Source organism: Schistocerca serialis, chromosome 2 (genome assembly GCF_023864345.2).
Source record: "Schistocerca serialis cubense isolate TAMUIC-IGC-003099 chromosome 2, iqSchSeri2.2, whole genome shotgun sequence".
Taxonomy (NCBI): domain Eukaryota; kingdom Metazoa; phylum Arthropoda; class Insecta; order Orthoptera; family Acrididae; genus Schistocerca; species Schistocerca serialis.
Window position 1 is genome coordinate 323586163 of NC_064639.1, and position 19800 is coordinate 323605962.

Genomic DNA, 19800 nt, shown 5'->3' on the forward strand with positions numbered 1-19800 from the left:
AGCAACTGTTTTTGGCTGTCATCCTTTATTGTGAATGAAGAGTGTATTGAGAGGTGTGTATAAAATGGACATCAACAAAAGCAAGTGGTTGAAATGGCTCTGAGCACTATGGGACTTAGCTTCTGAGGTCATCAGTCCCCTACAACTTAGAACTACTTAAACCTAACTAACCTAAGGTGGTGCTACAGAAGAATGCTGAAGATTAGATGGATAGATCACATAACTAATGAGGAGGTATTGAATAGAATTGCGGAGGAGTTTGCGGCACAACTTGACAAGAAGAAGGGAGTGTTCGATAGGACATGTTCTGAGGCACAAGGGATCACAAATTTAGCATTGGAGGGCAGTGTGGAGGGTAAAAAATCATAGAGGGAGACCAAGAGATGAATACACTAAGCATATTCAGAAGGACGTAGGTTGCAGTAGGTACTGGGAGATGAAGAAGCTTGCACAGAATAGGGTAGCATGGAGAGCTTCATCAAACCAGTCTCAGGACTGAAGTCCACAACAACAACAACAACAAGTCCTTGTGACTTTGATCTGATTCCGAAGATGAAGGAACCTCTTCGTGGCATTCGCTTCAGAGCTGTTCCAGAGAGTCGACAGGCAGTAGACCGCTTCATTCACACCATCAATAGAACAGGCTCTGCTAACAGTATACTAAGCCTTCCACAACACTGGCAACGGATTCTACACAACGCTGGCGACTACTTTGAAGGACAGCAACAGGTGCAAAAATGTAACTCTTTTGTATCGGTTGTGAATAAATAGTTGCCACAATTTAAGTTCCAACCCTCGTATTTAAGAGCTCAGATGGAAAACCAGTCCTAAGTTAAGAAGGGAAAGGTGAAACGTGAAAGGAGTGTATAGAGGGTCTCTACAAGGGGGATGGACTTGAAGCAATATTATAGAAATTGAAGAGGACTTAGATGAAGATGAGATGGGAGATATGTTACAGCGAGAAGAATTTGACAGAGCACTGAAAGACAAGCTGGATTAAGGCCCAATGAGTAGGTGACATTACGTAAGAACTACTAATAGCCTTGGGAGAACAAGGCATGATAAAACTCTTCCATCTTGCGTGCAAGATGTATGAGACATGTGAAATACCCGCACACTTCCAGAAGAATGTAATAAATGCAATTCCACAGAAAGCAGTTGCTGGCAAGTATTAAAATTACTGATCCATAAGTTTAGTAATTCATGTTTGCAAAATACTGATATGAATCCTTTACAGATGAATGAAAAATTGATAGATACTGACCTCTGGTTGAAATGGTTCAAATGGCTCTGAGCACTATGGGACTTAACATCTGTCGTCATGAGTCCCCTAGAACTTAGAACTACTTAAACGTAACTAACCTAAGGACATCACTCACATCCATGCCCAAGGCAGGATTCGAACCTGCAACCGTAGCAGTAGCGCGGTTCGGGACTGAGCGCCTAGAACCGCTCGGCCATCGCGGCCGGCTGACCTCTGGGAATATCAGTTTGGATTCGGTAGAAATGTAGGGACAACAAGGTAATACTGATCCTGGCCCACCCGGTTAGCCGTGCGGTCTAACGCACTGCTTTCCAGGCGGGAAAGCATGCCGGTCCCCGGCACGAATCCGCCCGGCGTATTAGTGTCGTCGTCCGGTGTGCCAGCCAGTCTGTTGATTGTTTTTAAGGCGGTTTTACATCTGCCTCGACGAATGCGGACTGGTTCCCCTTACTCTGCCTCAGTTACACTATGTCGGCGATTGCTGCGCAAACACTGTTTCCACTTACGGGTACACCATAATTACTCTACCATGTACACACCAGGGTTCGTTGTGGGGCGGCGGTGGGGTGCGTGGACTGCTGTAGCCTGTAGTGGAGTTGTAAACCTATGAGGGCTACGGTGGGGACGAAGCCTCTCCGACGTTTCTACGTCCCCAGTTCCATACAATACAACACAGTACAATACTGATCCTATTCTCACTGAGTGTTTTGTCAGAAGTGTCTGCTTAGATCACACTTCGCCACATTTTCTGTAAGTGCATGTGAGGTGAGCGGAATTTAGTAAAAAAATGACTGAAAACGATACACTAAATAGCAGTTGATTGAGACACCAACCAGGGACACGAAACAGGACGAAAAATGTAAGTACAGAAACGTACATAACCTCTACCCTCGAAACATCTCTTCACGAATACGCAATAATTTTCTTCGTGGCTAGTTTGCAGATGACATGATATAAAAATGTACTGTTCAGTTAGCGATGTAATTTTAAGGTGAGTGACTAAACAAAAAGAAGCAAATTGCAAATATTCTATTTCTTAGGGCTATAACAGTTAAATTATTACAAATGAGATATTGTACTTTACATAAATAAAAATTTGACTCACAGGAGATGATACATTGGTGTCGAGACATGTCTGGCTAAATATAAAAATAAACTAATTGTGTTTGCATAAGGCTGGCTTCCAAAACAACCCAGTTTTTAAATCGCAAATACGGAAGAACAAAAAGAGGAGCTTCAAACCTTAATATAATGAGTACTACGAATTATCTTAGAAGATGGGTTAAGGAAAGGCAAACATGCGTCTATAGCATTTGTAGACTTAGAGAAAGCCTTTGACAATGTTGACTGGCATACTCTGAAATTCTGAAGGTAACAGCGGTAAAATACAAGTAGCGAAAGCTGTTTACAACTTGTACAAAAACCAGACGGCAGTTATAAGAGACAAGTGGAATGAAAAGGAAACAGTGATTGAGAAGAAAGTGAGACAGGATTGTAGCCTATCCCTGATGATATTCAATCTGTTCAGTGAGCAAACAGTAAAGGAAAGGAAAGGAAAATTTGGAGCAGGAATTAAAGTCGCGGGAAAAGAAATAAAACCTTTGAGATGTGCCTCTGACACTGTAATTGTCAGAGACAGGACGTGGAAGAGCAGTTGAACGGAATGAAGAGTGTCAAGATTTTAAACATGGCTGCAGCAGCAACTGTTTTTGGCTGTCATCCTTTATTGTGAATGAAGAGTGTATTGAGAGGTGTGTATAAAATGGACATCAACAAAAGCAAGTGGTTGAAATGGCTCTGAGCACTATGGGACTTAGCTTCTGAGGTCATCAGTCCCCTACAACTTAGAACTACTTAAACCTAACTAACCTAAGGACATCACACACAACCATGCCCGAGGCAGGATTCGAACCTGCGACCGTAGCGGTCTCGCGGTTCCAGACTGTAGCGCCTAGAACCGAACAAAAGCAAAATTGTAACGTCCCCTTTGAACAATTATACATAACTGTGCTTAAACTGACACACAATATTTTGTTAGCGCAACGCAATCTGACTTTTAAAATTCCCTACAAAAGAATGGCCCTGACTAACATTAAACTATACCTTTCACAAATCACTTACCTCACAAAAATCTTCGCTGCTCAAGCTACTGCAATACAGCGAGCGCCACTACTGCCAGCTAAATAAAGGATTCAAACTATGGAAGGCACTAACTACTGATAGGGATAGTTAGCAAATCAAAGATATTAATAGAGAACAAACAATGTATTTACCTTGATATCATCATATATAAATATAGCAGTTCATGACAAATTTCAAAACTCCGCCATCTCTCTCCCCACATCCACCACTGCTGGCGGCTCACCTCCAACTGCGCAACGCTACGCGCTGTTCACAGCCAGCTGCCTAACACTACAATGGCGAGTATTACAACAATGCAAAGCAGCCACAGACTGCACACAGCACAGCCAGTGATTTTCATACAGAGGTGGCGTTACCAATAAAAAAACCTAAACAGCCTACTTACATAGCCCCCATGCTCCCCGCAAAAATTTTTACAAATTGGATAGGGCAGTGGCCAATACAGATTTGAAAAAAAATTTTCATAATTACAATAACAAAGAAATCAAATGCACACACTTATTGATACAATGTTGGTCAAAAGCTAAAAATTTCTCACAGTCCATAAAGACAGTCCACATTGTTCATCACAGTAAAAATGCAGAGTTTTTCTCAAAGTCTGAGCAGTTAAAGAAAATGCACATAGAAGTAGTGGATTTCCATGCAGTCTTGAAGAAGTAGTGTTGTCCTTCCAACGGAAAGACAGTGCTGACTCTTGACATGCAGACAGGTAATGGGCCACAACATAGCAAACCCACAGCAGAGTCATTCGACGTTTTGAAGAATATTGGTAGGTAGGTCATCACAGAACAGACCCACTGTAGTCCTGGTAGAGATTACGGTATTGGTGGGCCACCAGAGGTGCAGACCCACTGCAGGCCTTGTAGAAATAATGGTACTGGTGAGTCAGCAAAGGTGTAGACCCACTGTAGTCCTTGTAGAAATGGCCAGCAACCATCTGTTGCGACTGTGCAGGTGCACAATCACCATCGAAGAGTCTTGCAGAGAATATAGCAAGTCCATAAACCACCACTTGTGCACTCACAAAGTGTTTGGAATTGTCCTTAGAACCAGCAATGCTGTTATCCAGTCCCTTGCTGAATCATTAACACACGTGCAAACACTATCAGTCCCTACTTCTCACATATTGTCCATGTACTATGACCAACAGAAACGTGTGCAGTGAAATGTTACTTAATTTGAAGAACTGGTAACAATTACAATTTGGTAACATAAAAATACAATAACAAAGGTACAAAATACATCATTAAAGAACATAATAATACAGATAACATTTGTAGTACAGGCTTTACAAAAGAATCGAAATAACATATACGTCAGTGTTCCAGGAATTATGACATGAGTACATACATAAAAGATCAGAATAACTTTCGAAACACCAACTTCACACATGAGCATTAACACAAAACAGAATAAATAATGTCTAAACATCTTTACAAAGTAAATAACATATTATTAATGCCAATTATATTCGAGGATAACAGTATTCCTCATCATAGTGAATGTAGCTTAATATTAAAAGAAAAAAAAATTCTGTGAAGCTACACAGAGACAGGAAGAAGACAAATATACAAGGGTACACAAACACATAGTGGGATAACACCAATAGGAAAGGACAGGGTTCGTTTTCAGTGTAACATTTGGTACTGCAGTCCAACCCAAAACTTCATATATCTTTCCTCTTATTTCATCCTTTGTTTCCACCAAAAAAATTCTATCTAAGCATGCTTTCTGTATTTATATGTTCACACATTTCTTACCTCAACATTTATTTCCAAGAAAATCATACCTAAACCTGTTTTCTCAATGCATTTCTTCCAATTCATCGCAACTCATTCTCTTAAGCTAACTTAAATCTACTGAGCTCAGATGCTAAACTAAGGGACGAGGCAATGCAGCAGCACAAAATAAGTAACACAAACAGCAATGACCAAAAAATTGGAAAATTGCAAAGCAAGCTACAGTAAATCTAAATTACCAAGCAATGCAACATTACAACTAATATTAGCCAATGTGCAGCAACAAAAAAATAAATCTGGCTTAGCAGAGTAACACAAATTAAAGTTCAGTAGCACTATGCCTGGCAAACAGCAGCTTATATCTAAACATGACATAGCTCAAGCAGAAAAAATAGTACATTAAAGATAACAATGCAGATAAGGGAAATGTATAATCACATCTTAATGTCTAAGTAATTAAAGTGGTGCACCACAAGAAGTTATTCTACCAAAAAGTTACCAATTACTTGAAAAGAAAATTATGAATGCAGTTCCTGTGAAGGTAAATGTCATTTTGTGCTCCCTCATTTTTTTAAAAAAATTATTATTTACTCGATCTGTACACAGAAAATATTTATATTAGTACATCTATAAAATTTTATTTTAACCAATGCTGCAGTGCAGCTAGAAACTAGATATCAAATGAAATAAGCAACTATGTACAAAGCAAAGCATAAGAACATCGTTCAATAGTCATGTGGCATTTCATAAGTAGTAAAAAAATCTCTCATCTAGAAAGACAGTAGTCATAGTCAGGTGTGTAGACAAACTATTTCTTGTCATTTCATTAGGCATTTCAGTAAATATCAGAAAGTACGATATGTTTCCAAGTAATCAGCGTGTCGGATTTGCGATGCTTTCTCTAAAGGAATGACAATGGCCAGGATAATGGCCTTCCTTTTTTTTTCCTGTGCTCTGAAAGGCACGCGCTAATGGCTTTTTCTCCAGGCGTCTGACACAGCTGGGTGCCCACGACGCATTACGTGCAGGTGGTCACTTAATTTTCTTACGGAAATATTTACGACAACAGTTTCCGCTACAGTGGCAGTCTCATATAAAAATATTTCACAGGTCAAGAATTAGCATTGCAAATCTGTAGAAAGAAAATCCTATAAATATAAGTGTCCAAATAAAATATTCGTCAGCATTGTGATACAGTCACGCATTTACGCACATTTCATAACTCTTAAAGTACGATTCTTGGTTTCCAACATACTTCTTATTCCTCATATACGGTAGCATCATCTTATTGATCATAAACATATCTCAACAGCATAGTACACATCGTCGTCGTAATAATAACATCATAACACCTCAGTCAAATCTCAAAAACGTCGTAGCTTTCTGTAATAATTTCAAAACCTAAAAAAAATTCTCTGCTCATTTCAATAGTGTCATCTACCTCAAACGTACTTTAAAAATCATGATCTCATACCAAATACATCATTCAAAGCTCTCATAGTATCACAATGATTCCGAAAAAATATGAACAGTTTACAAAGTACAGACAAAATACAGTGTCATAAGTGTGAAGTTACCCAACTGTGTATTGCGTAAACATGTGTCACTGATGTAGTAAAAAAATGTTTATCTCTCAGTTAAATAATCAGATAGCTGTGTAATTTGTGTGTTAGAGAAATATGGTACTGATGTGTAAAGTTGTATAAGCAAATACCATATTAGCTAGGGTTCCTCGTGCTTGCCAAACACATGGTACACAAAGTAGGTGTGTACCCCCCTGAGGATTAATGTAATTATACCCTCAGGTGTTACAGATTACAGCAATGGAATGAAATGTATTACGGAAAACCTTTGTATTATTGTACTTCAAATATCTTTAAAAATAAATGTTTTAAGTACAAAATTAATCACTCAAATACGTGTACTGTAGCGCTAAATGTGCGTCTTGTTGCAACATAATCTGTGTGGAAGTGTCGTAGTTATCGTCCTCCGAAAGCTAAGTTCTGCAGAAGTCAATGTACTTACCTCATAATACACAAAAGTGAAATGCTTTGCGTATAAATGTCTTAGTTATTACGCTTATTGCCGTGATGAAGAAAGTACTGTACTGTAACGTATTGTTGTGCTACGGAAAAGGCAGTCTCATTGTAGCTATACTACAAAAGTTACTACTAAAACCTGTTTTACTTTCCAGAATAAAACAGAAAACTGTGCAGATATAAAACAGAAACACTGCAAAAGCAACATTGTAAATTGTCACTCATTAGTAGCGTCATGATATAGTCGTGTAGCTGTCAAATAAACTGACCACTGTGCCATCTGGTATCTCACTGAAAGTACTTTAAATCCAGAATATATTTTCAAGTAAACCAAAATGTTGCATTAAAATCTCATTAGCAGTACTGGTAAATGTTCTAAGTATGTAAGCCTTATAGTCGTTCCATAATCGTGCAACTAACAAGCAAGAATGTACACACACAATAACACTGTGACGTCTGTTCACTATAACAATGCATTCGTCATTTCTGTTTCAATAAGTTCTCTTGGTTCTTGACTGGATATTTAACTTCAAACATTGTTGCATGTTAACAGATTCTAAGTCTGACAAAGCATACTAGCAATGTAAAGTGAAAAGTTATATGGCAAAGACAAAGTTAAAAAGCAGATTATCTTTCAATAAACGGTTTTACATGTGAAATGTGGTGTAAACCCTTACTCTTCCTAGTACGCAGAGTTTCAACTTCAACACAATTATCATGTGGTATACGTCGGATTCTATAAGGTCCATTGTAAACCAGAAAGAATTTGTGACTCAAGTGTTTCTTCTTATGTGACAATGAATGAGCTTTAATGAGAACTTTCTGACCAATATATAATTTCTTTGCATTTGCTTTACCGTGTAGTTCTCTCCTTTTGTCTGCTGCAGATTTTATATTTTTAAGAGCCAAATCAATTATGTCTTTGTGTCGAAGTTTACGTGTATTCGGGAAAGGTACAAGCTCTCTGATTCTGTTCGGTGGTTCTTCATTCTTCAGTACAAGAGTAGGTGGTAAAGCAGTGGAATCATGAGGCATTTCATTCAGCACATTTTGAAATAATTGTAGATATCTGTCCCAATGCTGATGCTTTCTGTGACAATAAAGTCTGCAAAGCTTATTGATTTCTTTCATAATCCGTTCAGACGGGTTGCAATGTGGTGAGTACAATGAAATAAAAACAGGTTTGATTTTATGATTCCGAAGCGTGCGTGACCAAACAGCAGATCTAAATTGCGGTCCGTTATCTGAAATGACTTTAGCAACGTGGCCAACTTCACGTAAGAAATTTTTAACAAAGGCGTTGGATACAGATCGTCCAGTGGCTTTACGTAACGGAGTGAAAGAAACAAGTTTTGAAGTAAGTTCAGCAGCGACTAGAACGTACGAAAATCCATTGGATGTTCTGACAAGCGGTCCCAAGAGATCAACAGCAGCAAATTCTTTTAATTTAGAAGGAATAATAGGAAACAACGGAGCACGATGTGAGACAGTAGATGGTTTCGCCTTTTGACAAAGTTTACAAGTAGACAAGACTCTTCGAATTCTTTTTTCCATATTGTTAAAATAACAAGTCGTTCGAAGAATATGATAACATTTTCGTGGACCAAAATGTGCGTAGCTGAAATGAATGTACCAAATGAGCTTATTAACAAAATCGTCAGGAATGCAAAGTACCCATAGCTTGTCATCAACAGTGCAGCGTTTGAACAGTATGTTGTTTCTAACCAGATAATAATGCCGAATCTGTGTGTGTGTCTTTTCATGCCATTTGCTCTTGATGTCTTTCCAAATCGGATCTTTATCTTGTTCCTGAGCAATGTCCTTTAAAGATGTGGTGATGAAGTTTTCAAAGGCGACTTTCTGAATGTAAAGAATACTGAAATTTTTCTCGAGGTTGCCTTCTGTGGTACTTTTCTCAAGCCCAGCCGGTGCGCGTGACAGTGCGTCCGCAACAATGTTCTCCTTGCCGGGAATGTAGACTATTGTGAAGCGGAATTCTTGCAGAAACAATGCCCAACGTTTTAACCTGTCATGATTTAATTTTGAAGACATAAGAAATTGTAATGCACGATGATCACTGTATACTTTTACGTGCTTACCAGAAAGAAAGAAACGGAATTTGTTAAATGCCCAAACGATAGCTAAAGCTTCTAATTCAGTAACGGAATAATTTTTTTCAGATTTTGTTAGCACTCGGCTAGCAAAAGCAATGGTTTTCTGAACGGTAGTGTCATTTTCTATGGCTTCTTGAAATAAATGGGCACCAAGACCGACTTTAGAAGAATCCGTGCTAAGGCAGAAATCTTGTGACAGATCTGGATGAGCTAGTATTGGCGCGTTAAGTAGCGATTCTTTCAAAGAATTGAATTCCAACTGTGTTTGTTCGTCCCAGTTCCAAATAGTATTTTTTCCAGTGAGAGAACAAAGTTTTGGTGTAACAAGAATTTGCATATTCAGAAAACGACGGTAAAAATTTACGAGACCTAGAAAACTGCGGACTTGTCTTTTTGTAGATGGAACTGGAATGGCTCTGATTGCTTCTAACTTTTCAGGATCCGGCTGAATGCCTTCAGAAGAAATAATATGTCCCAAAAACTTCACTTTTGTCCTACCGAATTCAGACTTTTCCAAGTTAACTGTAATTCCAGATTCTGCAAAAATGCGTAACAAACTGTTGAGGATGCGATTATGTTGTTCCCATGAAGCTTCTGCTATTAGAATATCGTCCACATATAAGGTGATGTGACGTTTTAAGAACTCAGGCAATATGGAATTTAGCCCGCGAATGAATGCTGCTGAAGAAATGTTCAAACCAAAGGGAAGTTTCCGAAACTGATAACAAACGCCGAAACAAAGGAAAGCTGTGTATTTTCTACATTCTGGATGAAGTTCGATCTGATAAAAGCTGGATCTGAGATCAATGGAAGACAACACTTTTACACCATTAAAATTTTGAAGAAGTTCTTCCAACGTTTGCGGCCTGTCTGTTTCAGGAATAATGATCGTATTGATTTGTCTCGAATCTAAGACAAGCCTGATCGATCCATTTTTCTTCTCAACAACATGTAATGGATTGTTGTATGAGCTTACTGCAGGCTCAATAATGCCCTCGTCAAGCATAGATTGTATTTCTGTTCTAACACGGTCCCTATAATGTGCTGGAATTACATATGGTCTAACACAAAATTTAGTATGCTCACGAACACGAAATTGGTATTGAAATCCCTTGATTGTTCCTGTTTTATGAGTAAAAACTGTGGAATGTTCTTGTAAAATCTCAAAAAGGTCCTGCCTATCAGTGTCATTACAATTCTCAATTGTTTGAATTTTATTCTGAATTAACTCATTAATTTCAAATATGCCGTCGATATCATCCCTGTCAGTTCTTGCAGAGTGATTGTTAGTGTCTAGTTCCGTAGAAAATTCCGAATTGTTGTCCAACAGAAGGTAAAGCCGATTGATTTCTTCGTCATGGTTTGAGAGCCAATCTTCAAATTTCAAAGCTATTGACTTACCTTCCTTCTCTAAACTTATTTCAGCATCGTGAAAGTTTAAGATTGCTTTGAATTCATTCAAAAAGTCTACTCCCAATATAAGTTCCGTCGACAATAATGGAACAATAAGAAAGTTCGTAGAGAAGCTGTGGCTTTGACAAAAGAATTCTAAGTTGGTTTGTTGGCGTACATCTACACTTTTTCCAAAGATTGCACCTTGTAATTTAATCTTACGTAACGGAAGTGTGGGGCAATCGTTCAATTTGTTGCATTTGCTAAAGGCTGTTTCACTAATTACTGAGATGGGACTGCCAGAGTCAAGTACTGCCGTAAATTTTACATCATTTACTGTAATGTGAATCACAGGATATGCAATGTTGTTATGTTTTATGTCGTGTTCCTGGAGTAAGATGTCCCTAATGTCTTCCATTTTTACGTAATTACTAGCTACGGCAGCTGCGTCGTCAGTTTCATAAGTATGTTTTGTGGCTGCCAGCGGTGTGAGTCATTGCCTATTGTCTCTTTGTTGGCGCGCGTCGTTATTGGGGTTTGGAGACCTAACTTCTACAAATTCACCGTGACGAGAGGGCCCTGCTCTGTTTGAATCCCGCCAGTTCTGATGCAATTCAGGTCTGTCGTTATGATCACATCGTCTGTCGTCATGTCGGTAGTTCCTGTAGTTTCTTTCTTGTCGGTTAAGTGGTGGAGAATTTCTCCCTGAATCGTAACTGCGCGCTGGACCGTTGCGTCTCAAGTTATTCTGTCTCCCGTAATAATAATTGTTTTGGTTCCCATATTGTCTGTTTCTCTGATTGTCTCTGTGATAGTCATTACCGCGGAGAGGTGATCTTTCCCTGTAATTATTACTACTCTGCCAACGGTTGTCATACGGGTGGTGTCTGTTTTGGTCACGATTTGTGTTGTGAGAATAGCCTTGTCGCGTCCAGTTATTATCGAGGAATTGTGACGGATGTGACCTGTAATTGTTGTGTTCCTGTTTCCGCATTCCGCGATTGTCGGTGTCAATTTCTAATTCTTGTAAGAGTCCCTGAAATGCTTCAATGTCGTCTTTGCAACGTCCTGCCAAAATAATATGTCGTAAATGTTCAGGCAGTTTGATTAAGCAAATGCGGATGAGTTCTGAGGGGCTGTATGGGTTTGAAAGATACTGATTCTTATGCAACATGTCTTCAAAATATTTCATAAGACTGGAAAATTCAGATTGTTCGAAACGTTTCATCATTATGATGCTATGTTTTACCCGGTCTTGTGTGGCTTGAGACCAATATGCTGAGAGGAAGGCATAGTAAAACTCTCCTTCACTGTAGCAATCGTGAATTACCGATCGCATTCTTACAGCTGGTTCATTCTCCAAGTAGCCACACATAAATTCTAATCTGTGTTCTAACGACCAGTTGGGAGGAAAACAATGCGAGAATTGATGGAGCCATGCTTGTGGATGAATGTCGTTGCCAGAATTCTTAAATGTTTTGAATTTACGTGTAGTAATGAATAGCTTATAGTCAAAATCATCATGTCGGCGAGTCGCATATCGGTCATTGTTAGGTCGTGTCGGCCGTTCCATCTCAAAATTCGGTGCACATTGCCAATTTCTTTCATAACTTCCGAAATGCCCTGTGTTATTATATTGTGGCTGTTCCGTATTTCTGTGTCCCTCTTCCCGTATTGGGGCGCGAGTATCCTCTGAAATACGTAATTCTTGTATTACCTGTGTCAGCTGATCTTGTACTTCCCGGATTTCTCTTTTGTACTGTGTATTGATTTGATTTTGATTCTGTTTGAATTTTCTAATTTGTTCATACTCTTCTGTGTCAGTGAAGGCTACAGGTCTTGTGTCATTCAGATCATCATCTACCTTTGTAGATAAGTTAGTGACCTGATCCGAAAGTTCGGCTACTTTCTCCGATAGTGAACACATTTTCTCAGTGTGTTTTTCTGAACCAAGTTTCAGAGTGTCCATTTGTGTTGAAATCGAATCTACTGTGTCCTTTAAGTTTTCCTGAGTTTTTGCAAGTTGCGTAACCGAATCGGTAGATGCAACTGAGTCAATTTTAGCCCACAAGGTCTCATGATTTTCATGAACAGTGGTTTGCAGTTCTTTTATGGCTGCTTCGTGATTCTGTAATGCATTTTCATGCCGCGAAAAAATAGGTTGAAAATGCTCACAAATTTGTGTTTTTACGTCATTACAGACTTTTTGACATTTTGATTCAATGTTATGTAACTCAGTAGTTAAGTCTTCACGTGTTTGTTCAAGAGTTTGTTCCAATGAGTCTAACTTTTTAAGATTTTGTTCCACTGTGTCTAACTTTTTGAGATTTTGTTCCACTGTGTCTAACTTTTTGAGATTTTGTTCCACTGTGTCTAACTGTTGCTGTGTTTGTCTCTGGTGTTGTTCCATTGTGTCTAACTTTTCAAGCTTTTGTCCCATTTGTTGCATTAATTGTAATAACAATGCACTGGTGTCTGAAACATGTTCCTCAGTGCTTTTCGGCAGTGAATTTGCACCGGCAACATTCACATTTTGACAAGCGGAAAATGTGTCTTGACTCATTTGAAAAAACGGTGAGGACGCAAACCCTGAATGCACAGTATTTGCAAAATTGAGTCCTGTCATTTCGGATTCCTGAGGCGAGCTGTTGCCGAGCGATCGATCGATAATGCTTCCCTGTTCACTACCTGTTTCACTGTCTATACCATTATTTGACGCCCGCTCCATTTCCCTATGCACAGTTACCAAATTACTACTTTGAACGTCTGTTAATTCATTACACAGTGGTGGTGGCAAGCTACGCTCGTCGTCACTATTATTTCTCATTTTACTTTGGAGCCTAGTGTTACGTTTTTCACACGCCATTATTGTCACAATATTTCACGCGATAACACAGAAAAACACAATTTGAAGATCAAAAATAAGAGAACACATTAACATAGCACTGAAAATAATATCTAGTTAATTGCAGCTGCGAAATCTACATGCATGCCACAACTGTTTTACTGTACAACAATGAAAGACTGCAACTACAAAGGAGATTTTCTCTACAATTACGCGCTAGCAATAAACAATAGCTACACTAATTACACAAACTATAAGAAAAAAAATCAGAAGATTCCAGTGAGGTATCCTGGCAGGGTCGCCATATGTAACGTCCCCTTTGAACAATTATACATAACTGTGCTTAAACTGACACACAATATTTTGTTAGCGCAACGCAATCTGACTTTTAAAATTCCCTACAAAAGAATAGCCCTGACTAACATTAAACTATACCTTTCACAAATCACTTACCTCACAAAAATCTTCGCTGCTCAAGCTACTGCAATACAGCGAGCGCCACTACTGCCAGCTAAATAAAAGATTCAAACTATGGAAGGCACTAACTACTGATAGGGATAGTTAGCAAATCAAAGATATTAATAGAGAACAAACAATGTATTTACCTTGATATCATCATATATAAATATAGCAGTTCATGACAAATTTCAAAACTCCGCCATCTCTCTCCCCACATCCACCACTGCTGGCGGCTCACCTCCAACTGCGCAACGCTACGCGCTGTTCACAGCCAGCTGCCTAACACTACAATGGCGAGTATTACAACAATGCAAAGCAGCCACAGACTGCACACAGCACAGCCAGTGATTTTCATACAGAGGTGGCGTTACCAATAAAAAAACCTAAACAGCCTACTTACAAAATAAAGATAATGGAACGTAGTCGAATTAAATCAGGTGATACTGAGTGAATTATATTAGGAAAGGGGACACGTAAAGTAGTAGATGGGTTTTTTATTTGCGCAGTAAAATAACTAATGATGGCCAAAGTAGAGGGGATATTAAATGTAGACTACCAATGTCAAGAAAAGCGTTTCTGAACAAGAGAAATTTGTTAACATCGAGCATAAATTTCAGATTTAGGAAGTCTTGTCTGAAGGTATTTGTGTGGAGTGGTAGCGCTGTAGGGAAGTGAAACATGGACGATAAACGCTTTAGACAAGAAGAGAAGAAGAGCGTTGGAAATGTGGTACCACCGAAGAATCCTGAAGATTAGATGGGTAGATCACATAACTAATGAGGACGTACTGAAAAGAACTGATGAGAAAAGAAATTTGTAGCGCAACCTGACTAGAATATTGGTTCAAATGGCTCTGAGCACTATGGGACTTAACATCTGTGGTCATCAGTCCCCTAGAACTTAGAACTACTTAAACCTAACTAACCTAAGGACATCACACACATCCATGCCCGAGGCAGGATTCGAACCTGCGACCGTAGCAGTCGCGCGGTTTCGGACTGAGCGCCTTAACCGCAAGACCACCGCGGCCGGCTGACTAGAAGAAGGGATCGGTTGATAGGACACATTCTGAGATATCGAGAGATCACCAATTTAGTACTGGAGGAAAGTGTGGTGGGCAGAAATCGTAGAGGGAGGCCAAGAGATAAATATGGTAAACAGATTCAGAAGTATGCATGTTGCAGTAGCTGTTTGGAGACGATGAGGCTTGTGCAGGATAGAGTAACATGGAGAGCTGCATCAAACCAGTCTTCAGACTGAAGACCATAACAACAGCAGCATGTTGTTCCAAACTCCACAACATTTCTCATTTCACCAGCTATCGATGGCCCTTAAAAATTAAAGTATTTCAACGAAAAGTTTTTGGTTAATGGAATCATACAGTAGATAATGAATATGGGATAATAAGAATGTAGCAAAATACTCTCCTCTTGCCGGTTGGTGTGGCCGAGCGGTTCTAGGCGCTACCGCCTGGAACCGTGCGACCGCTACGGTCGCAGGTTCGAATCCTGCCTCGGGCATGGATGTGTGTGGTGTCCTTAGGTTAGTTAGGTTTAAGTAGTTCTAATTTCTAGGCGCCTGATGACCTCAGAAGTTAAGTCCCATAGTGCTCAGAGCCATGTGAACTCTCCAAAAAAAAAATTGTTCAAGTGGCTCTGAGCACTATGCGACTTAACTTCTCAGGTCATCAGTCGCCTAGAACTTAGAACTAATTAAACCTAACTAACCTAAGGACATCACACATATCCATGCCCGAGGCAGGATTCGAACCTGCGACCGTAGCGGTCGCTCGGTTCCAAACTGTAGCGCATGTGAACTCTCCTCTTTGCGTGCTATCATTTGCGAAAAGCTCTTTTCGATATCTCATATCGCTTATGAAATATGAGAACTATTTCTGATATTTCATTCTGGATTTATCGCTGACATGCATGATCACAAATGAGTGCGCCATATAAGTTTTTTTTTTTTTGTTTTGAGATTGGTGACAGAGACCTCCACCCAAATCTGAAGAGAAATTAAATATCTTAGCTAAATTTCGTACACAACGACATATTACGCAATACGCACCACACGTAAAATCACAGTGACACCTATTTTTGATTGCAAACTTTTTCGAAGTTCGTACAGTATCTTACTTAAATGCAAGTAACACAATAATAATGACCATGACATCTATTTGTGATTGCAAACCATTTCGAAGTTCGCGCAGTATCTTACTTAAATACAAGAATCACAGTAACTATGACCATTAATAAATGATGGACATGTCATCATGAAATTGACAGATAGAGGTATAAATAACGCAAAAATGATTTTTTGTACCGAATGGTTTCTGTATAAAAGTTTCGTGAAAGGCTGCAGGCCGTGCGCCTCTGTCATCGCAGCGCCTCGCCAACCGGCCGAAGTCGGGCAAACAATGGCCTCCCCTTCTGAACTAACTAATGAACTCGCCCAGCACCTCGGACGAAAATTGATCATGTGCATCGGCCACCGTATCCTGGGCAGCCCTGCAGGGAACCATAACAGTGGTGGTAACTGAACACACCACAAGAAGATAGCTTCTTTCATATGAACGACTTCAGTGATTATTTAAAATTATTTTGTGTGAACAGGAGACCAATAAACGAAGTGGATATTCCGTCGAAATAGTTTCTTCTTATCTTTCTCCGCAGGATGACCACAGACATGCCCAGACTATAAACAACAATTTTAATATCTATGTCTTGAATATTTTTTGTATTGTCATTGTAACTTGAAGATGAGGTTTGTGCTTCGAAAGACGTTGCTTGATAAAATAGTGCCGCGCTGAGTGGCCTCGTGGTTTGAGGCGCCATGTCACGGATTGCGCGGTCCCTCCCGCCGGAGGTTAAGAGTCCTCCCTCGGGCATGTGTGTGTGTTGTTCTTGGCACAACTTATTTTAAGTAGTGTGTAAGTCTAGGGACCGATGACCTCAGCAGTTTGGTCCCTTAGGAATTTACACACACACACACACACACACACACACACACACACACATACACACACTCACACAGACATTAAATAGTTTTAGTAAGTCAACGAAACTTTGCTACTGTTAAGCAGTCCGTGTAAAACGTTTTTGTATTGTTGATGTCGCTGACTAGTCCTGTTTTCAGTTCTGTTTAGTTGTAAACTTCGTATGTTTTCTTCGTGTAATGGGCTGTTGTATGTAACAGGTAACTGAAATGAAATAACTTTGCCGTAACCATACTAGTGCTTAATCTGTGAAGTCCGGTTTTAGCATTCACCAGAAAGTTCGAAGAGTCGGTATTTTAAAGGTATATATATTTTGGCTGTTTCGTATGTGGTGTTGTTTGCCGTATTATACCATATATTGTTACTGTTCTTAGACTTCTCTCTGTCTTTGATTCGGATTAGCCATCTTGGCAGGCGCTGCATATTCGAGAATTGGTCTAAATAAGGTCGTGTGTGTGAACTAATGTTTCCTTTGAAGTGCCACTAATGGTCCCTTTCATCAGTTTTAATTCTCCGAGTCGTCGCATTGTCTTTGCTTCGACGTGATTAGTTAATTATATGTTCCGTAGATCATTTGAACGATTGTTTTATCCAAATGATGTGGAACGAGTCAGTTCACATCCGTACACTGTACATAATTAGTGTTAACATTAATGAAGACATTTCTCAGTACTGTTGGTGTCACGACACTTAAAAAACGTACCCGTTTTCTTGATGTGTGGCGCTGTCTCAGGTGACCGTCGTAGTTCTAGCGTCTGCAGAGCAGCGATGTGCGGCGCGTGTAATTCCGCAATTACTCTCTAATGGAGCTCTGAAACCTCGTCAGGTTCCAGAGTGTGATACTCCCGTTCGCTGGTCATACCATTAACCAATTTGACTCACTCATACGGCAGTGCACACAAGGAGACCAAACGTCAAGGCGGCAGACCTGTCACGAATGAACTGTCGGTACAGCTAAGTCCTGACCCCAGGCTCCCTAGTCAAGACCAGTGCTAGCGCGAAGTCACGGTTCAGGACAAGTGTCCCAAGTACAGCCTACTCATAACAAAAGTCAAGACCAGAATCCTGTCCACACCTTAGTCTGAATCAGAAGACCCACTCCAGACTATAGTCTGAATCGGAAGACCAAGTGTTTCCTCTCCTCAGGGGTTTTGTGCCAATTACAAGACTTCACGAACTCTATGTCTCCCCTCTAACATACCTGCTCTACTTCACTGCCAATCAAGTTAAAATTATTCTCCTTTCAGGAGAAGCAGCCAGTCTCTGACTCGCAAAGTCCTTCACAGAAAGTAGGAGAGATTATACTCCCAACTTGTTTTTTTCCACGGCCACTTCATACGGTAGTTTTTGAGTTTCCATATAACTCTGAAGTGAACAACACGTGTATCATGGAGATCATTATCCGGATGCCCTATAACATTAACGCGTGTCTTATAAGGGGCCCATGCTAAACTAGGAGAAGTGTTTCTGTAACCCAACACAGACCATTTCAGAGCATCCATCAATGTTGTGTTCCGTCTAAAACCATTTTGAAGGCCTGAGCCTTCCCAAAAAGCTAAGCAGGCAGATGGATGACACCATCTGATGGTTCCCTCGATAGTGTCCTGCCCATGGTGAATAAGGAAACTCGCAAATTTTTACAGTGACCTAGATTTCTCTCCACACCACTGCCCTGCTGTGGCAAGAGGCACCTAACAGGTAGGTCCAGGTAGGCAGTTTTTTCGCCTCTTTGACCGAATGCATTGTCTGCACACCAGTGTAAGAAATACTTGGGCCCAGCATTCTGTCCCCGGTAAGTGCTTTGAGATGTTCCTTTCCCTAATACCTACACGTGACTTTCAAGCTCCAAACGTCCACTGCAAGATTTATTACTAAGTGACCAAACTGCCTGCTTGTTCTCAACCCCAGAAAATACTATTCGAAGGACAGCCACCGTAAATATCCCACATACATGAACAACATACATGCTCCCATCAATGCCTGCTCATGCTGATAACTCAACTCACAAAAATGTCTTGGGTGTAAAATTAAAGTTAAATTGTATCCTTGAATATGGAGAATAGTGAGAGTAACTCGTCTTCTCTAAATGTATGTTTCATGGATAAAAATTATTGTTTAAATTAATATGTATAGTGCCACATATAATCTGTTATGAACTTTTCACAATACAAATCTATTGTTTCCACCTTAGCAAGCATATGTAATTCAAATAATGCTATACACTCGCAGTTAATTGTTTGTATTACTTTAATGCCCAGTAGATCTGACAATTTACAAATAAATGTAGATTCAGGCTAATCTGTAACACAGTATAATTATTGCAAAAATAAAACAACACACTAATCCAACTTGTTTTATTTCAGCTTTCTTTTTGTTTTTCTCTTGTATAAACATTTAGCGTATTTCTTTTTGGAGAGTTGGCAACACTGCTCAGGGCCGGCTTTCTGTGCGTCACCCTGCATTTGGTGGTTGAATGCGTAAACAGAATTCTCAGTTGGGCAACCCTTCTGGAATCCAAACTGTGGTACGGTGAATAAATTGTTTGTAATTAAATGTGAGATTACTCTTCGAATATTCTGAGAAAAGATATCACTAAGAAAATTGGACGATAACGGTTTAAGTGTTTCTTGTCATCTTTCTTACAAAGACGATTAATAGCTGCATGTGTTGTTCCTGCCTGAAAAAATTCGCTGTGCGTGATGCTTTACATATGTACCTGTAACTAAGGACATGACTTATTTAGGTGGAACGACTTTTCAAAATTCTGTTTCATAATCCATCAACAGCATATGAGCTTCTGTATAATGCTAC